General features: G+C 39.2%; 1 pseudogene across 1 annotated transcript; it reads left to right on the forward strand.

The window, feature by feature from the left end:
• Nucleotides 1-5,884: 5,884 nt before the first annotated feature.
• On the forward strand, nt 5,885-6,450 carry LOC111154457 (annotated as a pseudogene). Its single transcript, XR_002641089.1, has one exon. The product of XR_002641089.1 is annotated as an ATP synthase F(0) complex subunit C1, mitochondrial pseudogene (transcript).
• The last annotated feature ends 202 nt before the right edge of the window (nt 6,451-6,652 follow it).

The following is a 6,652-nucleotide window of genomic DNA, read 5'->3' on the forward strand; positions in this document are numbered from 1 at the left end:
TCTCTTGCTTGGATTGCTTTCATAGTTGCCTTACTAGTCTACCTGATTATACCTTCATTCCTGGAATTCATTTTTTAAACAGCAGCTAGAAATGTCCTTTAAAAATGTAAATTTGATCATGTCATTTCCCTGCTTTAAACTTTCCTATGGACTTCCATTGTACTTATGATAAAATTCAGATTTTTACCATGTTTTAGAAAACTCTTACTGACTTTTCTGGTTTTATCTCCTGTTATTTTCTTCCTTGCTCAGTGTGCTTCAGCTTGTCCCTTTCTGAGGGCTTTTCTACTGGTTCTTTTCTCCTGCATGGGATACTCTGTTTCTGGATCTTTTCATCATTCTGGTCTTAATTCAGATCTGAAAAGCCCTCTTCAGCCACCCAGACTAACTAGGCTTCCTTCCTTTCCCATGAATTCCTTATCATATTACTATATGTTATGTTTTTAGTAGTATCTACCACTATTTGAAATTATCCTGGCATTTACAACTGATTTTTTTTTTCTTTTTTGAGAGCAGGATCCTTTCTGTTGTTCACTGTTATATTCTTAGGGACTGAAACAGTGCCTTCACATATTATTAGGTATTTTTTAGATGAGTAAATGAGTTATAGCATTTACCACACTCTGTGCTATCAATACCTTAATTCTCTTTCTCTGTAAGAGACTGTAAGCTAGAGGCATGTAAGCATGCCTCCCTTGCTCATCACTGTATATTCAGAGCTTAGCAGATAATAGGGACTTAAGTATTTGTTGACAGGATAAATATATGACTAATTCACTGATTGAGACTGGAGTCAGAGAGGACAATTTGGAGACTGTTGAGGTGATCACTTGAAGTATAATAAGGGAATTAACAGAACCAATGGTAGAAGGGACAAAAAGGAAGTAAGAGATTTAAGAGACCCAAAGGAAATATACTAGAGAATACTCAGCTCTTACTAAAAGGGTTCACTATGAGAAAGGAGGGGTCAAGGTCTGGGTAAAAGTGAAGAAGATGGTACCATTTACAAAGACAAGGAAAAGCAGATTTGTAGCAGAATGGGATAAGGGGAAGAGTGAGTTGAGATAAGGCAAGAAAGGGGTGAGTTTAGGTTTGAACTATGTGAGTTTGTGATGCTGGCAATGTGGGCATCTGGAATCACAAACTCAGTATGTGGGATATCTGGCTGAAATTTTAATAAGATGTAAACTTTGGTGCCCAAGAGAAATGTCTAAGCTGGATTTATGGATTATTGTGATACATAGGTAATATTTGGGCAGCTAAGAAATTGCGATTGTTTGAATGTTAGACCACATGCTTCTCCTTCTTATTGGCAACTCCCTACTGGCCCATTATTGAGGGAGGATCAGATTTTCTACCCTGTTCACATCGGGTTTGGCCATGTGACTTTCCTTGGCATATGAATTGTGAAGTGATGTACCTCTTAAGAGAATAAGTTTTAAGAAAGATCTTGTGGTCCACTATCTTTCTCTCCGCCATGAGATGGGTGTATTTCAGATAGGGGCTACTCCCTTTAGTGAACAAGATGCTGAGCCAGGCTATAGTGTTGACCTATAAGAGACATAACATATGCCTGAAGAAATAAGCTTTTATTATAAACAGCTGAGATTTTGGGATTGTATGTTGCTGCAGCATAATTTAGCAAAAGCTGACCCATACAGAGAGAGAATAGTGAGTGTCTAGAGTTGAGAATAGAAGAGGGTGAAGGGCGTAATTCCTAGGGAAATTTAAGTGTGAGTCCAGGAAAAGGAGCTCACAAAGGAGACAAAGCAGACTCCTGTGGTGGAAGGAGAATAAAGGGAGAAGGAATATATCACAAAAGCTAAAGGAGAAATGGAAGAATAAAAGAGTAGTAAATGGTATCAAATGATACAGAAGGTTTTAATAGTAGGAACTGAAAAGTGTTCATGGAATTAAAAAAAAATTAAATACATTGGTGATCTTATGAGAGCAGTTCCAGTTGAGTGATTAGGGAGTTCCTTAGTGACAGAGATGACAAGGGTAGAATTCATGATTCAGTTTGTCACTAATGCTGCTTCCTGCTTGACGCCTGTTTTGATCCTCCTCCAGTTCAGTATATTTCCTTTTGCCTAACCTCAATGCACTCATTATATTCTGTGTTGATTTCTTTCATTCTTATTTTATTTTAGAGAGAGAGAGAGAGACAGAGACAGTATGTGTGTGTGTGTGTGTGTGTGTGTGTGTGTGTGTGTGTGTGTGTGTGTTTGTGCCTGAGCAGGGTAAGTGGCAGAGGAAGAGGGAGAAGCAGACTCCAGTTGAGCAGGGAGCCTGATTTGAGGCTCAGTCCCGGGACTCTGGGATCATGACCTGAGCTGAAGGCAGATGCTTAACCAACTGAGCCACCCACTCTGTTTTTCTTTCTGACTGCTAACCTAGTAGGAAGAATTTCACTTTATCATTTAGAGTTTCAAATGGGAGATGGAAAGAATCCCATTACCCAGCAGTCAGATTTTTCTTCTAAAATAAAGTACCTATAAATGACCATTACAGATATAAAGGAGAAGTAGTACATTTTGAGATGCAAGTGCATACTGTTTAAGAAATGACTAAAATTCTGAGAATTCATAGATTCTGTTTAAAATGGCAGGTAGCCCTTACTGAGATGTCCAAGGACTGTAAACATGATTTCCTTTCATTTTCGTGATTTATTTACTCGAAGGTGTACTACCCTCACGTCATCTTTGTTTGTCCCTCATTCCATCTCTGAATCTCCTCCCATTACAGAGATTTATTTCGTTCTTAAACAACCCCTTCACTCATTCTGTCTCCATCTTTAAAGCAATCTGAATTTTAACCAATTTCTATCCCCACCCTCTCCCCACCCCTCTTTGAATTCATTTCAAAGGATTGAGACTTAGGGATGATGTGCCTGTCTTAACACATGGTGCACAGTAATCATAAAAGTTTTCATCTTTGAGCTTTTACAAAGTATCCAAATGCCCCAATACCAAAATGTCCTTGAGTCAAAACTCCTGAGTTAAATGGACATGTCAAGGTGCCACTATGTTTCTGAGAAGGGTTTACTTAAGGTCTTAATAGTTTTGAGTTTACAGAATCAAATTATCAACTTCATAGGGTCACCTAGACTCAACAGACTTTACAATGTCCGTGTCTATAGCTTCTCCCAGGAATCCCCTTTTCTCCCTGCCTCTGCTTTTATACCCACTCACAGACAGTACCAGTTCAATCCCAATACATTGTTAGACAAGATGAGGCTATGATTGTGTTTACTTCATATATTTCACTCTTGAAAACAGAATTAATCATCATCATAATAACTTTGTCCTAATTTAGAGAGCCACGTTTTTAAAACTCAATTTTCCAAAACAGTTTGTAACCAGAAATTGAGCATAAGGACATTTCTGGGCTAATAAAATACAGTTTGCTGTAAAGCTTCTGCACTCAAAACTTTATGTAGCAAATTAAGCAGCTGTACAAAGGCATATTCCTAGGAAAATGACAGATGACAGCCTGACTCATGGGAGAAATGAGGAAAATGTCGGTCTTACAATATAGTAAAATAATTGGTGATTAGGAAAGGAAGGGAATTAACATTTATCTCATATTTGTTATCCGCCAGTTATCTTAAATATGTTATCTCACTCAATCCTTATAACAGGTCTATAAGGTTTTTTTTCTTTTTGTACAGATGAGGAAACTGAGACTCAGCAACTGTTACATGATTTGTCCAAGGCCACATAGCTAATACATAAAACGGAGACAAAGAAGATGTTTAAAAAAATAATAATGGCTAACAGTTTTGCGGCAGGCAGGATTCTAATTCCATTATGTGTATCAATACTTAATCTTCACAATGGTCTGATCAAGTAAATAGAAGTATCAGAATTTTACAGATGAGGATTTTAAAGCCCAAAGAGTACCATACCCAAGTCATAATGGTTAGTGACAGAAGTGCAGTTCAAATCCACACTGTCTGATTTCAGAGCCTGTGCTTTTTACCCATTAGGATAAAATGCCTTTGCAAGCATTTATGATGTTACTAAGAGAAGAGGGCACTAATCTGTAGTTCGTATTCTCCTTCCTTCTGATATCCAGACCTTATTACTACTTCTCCTCCTCCTCCTCCCCCTCCCCTTCCCCCTCCTCCTCCCCCTCCTCCCCTCTTCCTCCCCTCCTTCTCCCCCTCCTCCTCCTCCTCCCCTCTTCGTCCCCTCTTCCTCCCCTCCTCCCCTCTTCCTCCCCTCCTCCTCCTCCTTCCTCCTTCCTCCTTCCTTCTTCTTTCTTCTTTCTTCTTCTTCTTTTTTTTTTTTCCAGCCCTGACTTCTTCCTTTCTTCAAGCATTTGTTCCTAAAGCAAGATTCTTTAACATGCGGTCTCTCTTCTTAACCATTACTCTACGCTCTCTGTTAGTATTTGTTACTTTTTGTTCCACTCCTGTTGTTTCCTTTAATTCCAGCAACAGCTCTGAACCATTAACATCCTTGTGTTAAAAGCACATGGAATAAAGTTCATATGGTAAACATGCTGCACATTGAAAACTCAAACTAGGTTTGGATCACTTGTACATTCTTGATGGGAATGGAAAGTGGCACAACCCTTCTGGGAAAGGGGTTTAACACCTTCTTATAAGATAAACATGCAGTTACAATATATTCATACAAAATCCTACACACAAATATTACCAGCAGCTTTATTTGTAGTAGCCGGTATCTGGAATCAGCTCAGTTGTCCCTCAGTAGGTGACTGGTTAAACAATTTCTAGTGTATTCATACCATGGAACTCAGCAGTGAAAAGGGATGTACTATTGATATACAAAATAACTTGGAGGAATCTCCAGGGAATCATGCTGAGTGTGAGAAAGTCAGTTTCAAAAAGTTACATAGTATATGATTTCATTTACATATTTGGAATGAAAATATTTTAAAAATGGAAGATAGGTTAGTGGTTTGCTAGGAGTTGGGGATGGAAATGGGGATGGGATGAAGGGAGTGGGATTATAAAATGGCAAGAGGGATCCTTGCTGCTATTGAAGTGTTCAGTATTTTGACGGTGCTGGTGGATACAGGAACCTACACATGTGGTAAATTGTTCAGAATTAAATATGCATGCACGCATGTGCACACACATATACAAGTAAAACTGAGGAAATAGGAATAAGATCAGTGTGTGTTATTAATGGCTATATCCTGGTTGTGACAATGTACTGTATGTAATATTGCATTATATAGTATTTTAGTTACCATTGGGGGAAAATGCATGTAGTATACAAGGCATTTCTCTATGTCATTTCTTAAAACTGCCTTTCAGTCTATAATTATGTCAATTAAATTTTTTATTAAAAAATGTATCAGGGAATGAATAGACTTGTAGAAAAGAAAGAGAAACAGGAAGTACAGTAACAGTTAAGTAAGAAAAATATGTTATAGAAAAATATTCGCTCTAGGTGCTTATATAGCCAAATATTCATGATAGTTATCTACAAATGAAGGAGTACAATAGTTTTTTTCCTTCACTTTCTTTTTTTCTTTTTTTTTTTTTTTTTTTTTTTTTAAAGATTTTTATTTATTTATTTGACAGAGAGAGATCACAAGTAGACGGAGAGGCAGGCAGAGAGAGAGAGAGAGAGAGAGAGAGGGAAGCAGGCTTCCTGCCGAGCAGAGAGCCCGATGCGGGACTCGATCCCAAGACCCTGAGATCATGACCTGAGCCGAAGGCAGCGGCTTAACCCACTGAGCCACCCAGGCGCCCCTCTTTTTTTCTTTTACTTTTGGCTATTTATCTTCTTTTTAGTAAATTAATTTGTACTATTGCCCTAACTAGTTGGCCCCAAATTGTCCTCTTTTTATGAAAAAAAAATCTTTTAGGTGACTTCAGGAAAAAAAAAAAAAAAAAAAAGGTGGGTGGGGGAGCTGAGTGCTGAGACCTAGAGCTAAAGGCGGGAGACTGAGAAAATGCAGACCACCAGGACACTACTCATTTCTCCGGCTCTGATTCGCTGTTGTACCAGGGATCTAATCAGGCCTGTGTCTGCCTCCCTCTTGAGTAGGCCAGAGATCCCAGCTAAACAGCCATCCTATAGCAGCAAATCCCCGCTCCAGGTGGCCCAACGGGAGTTGCAGACCAGTGTTGTCTCCCGGGACATTGACACAGCAGCCAAGTTTATTGGTGTTGGGGCTGCCACAGTTGGTGTGGCTGGTTCAGGGGCTGGCATTGGAACAGTGTTTGGCAGCTTGATCATTGGCTATGCCAGGAACCCGTCTCTCAAGCAGCAGCTCTTCTCCTATGCCATTCTGGGCTTTGCCCTGTCTGAGGCCATGGGGCTCTTCTGTTTGATGGTCGCCTTCCTCATCCTCTTCGCCATGTGAGGTTCCATGAGGGTCACCTACCCGCCCCTGCTGCTTCGACTTCAGGCCATGCTGGTGCTGGAGTGTGCTATGCTTTACCATTAAACACAACGTTTCTCTAAACCCCCCCAAAAAAAAAAAAAAAATTAAACACATATGTATTGGTTATAAAAAGCAAACTGGGTTTGGTTTGCTCTAAAATATGTGCTCTTAGGTATTATGTGAGGAAATTAATAACTAGGTGGTTGAATAGAGTTTGTAATATAGGCTAATTTTTTTTGAATCATTTTTATTTGTTTCCCCTATCAGATCAGTGAGGACAGGG

The sequence above is a fragment of the Enhydra lutris genome, unplaced genomic scaffold, assembly GCF_002288905.1.
Source record: "Enhydra lutris kenyoni isolate GAN:26980312 unplaced genomic scaffold, ASM228890v2 scaffoldscaffold37, whole genome shotgun sequence".
In the NCBI taxonomy this organism is placed as follows: Eukaryota; Metazoa; Chordata; class Mammalia; order Carnivora; family Mustelidae; genus Enhydra; species Enhydra lutris.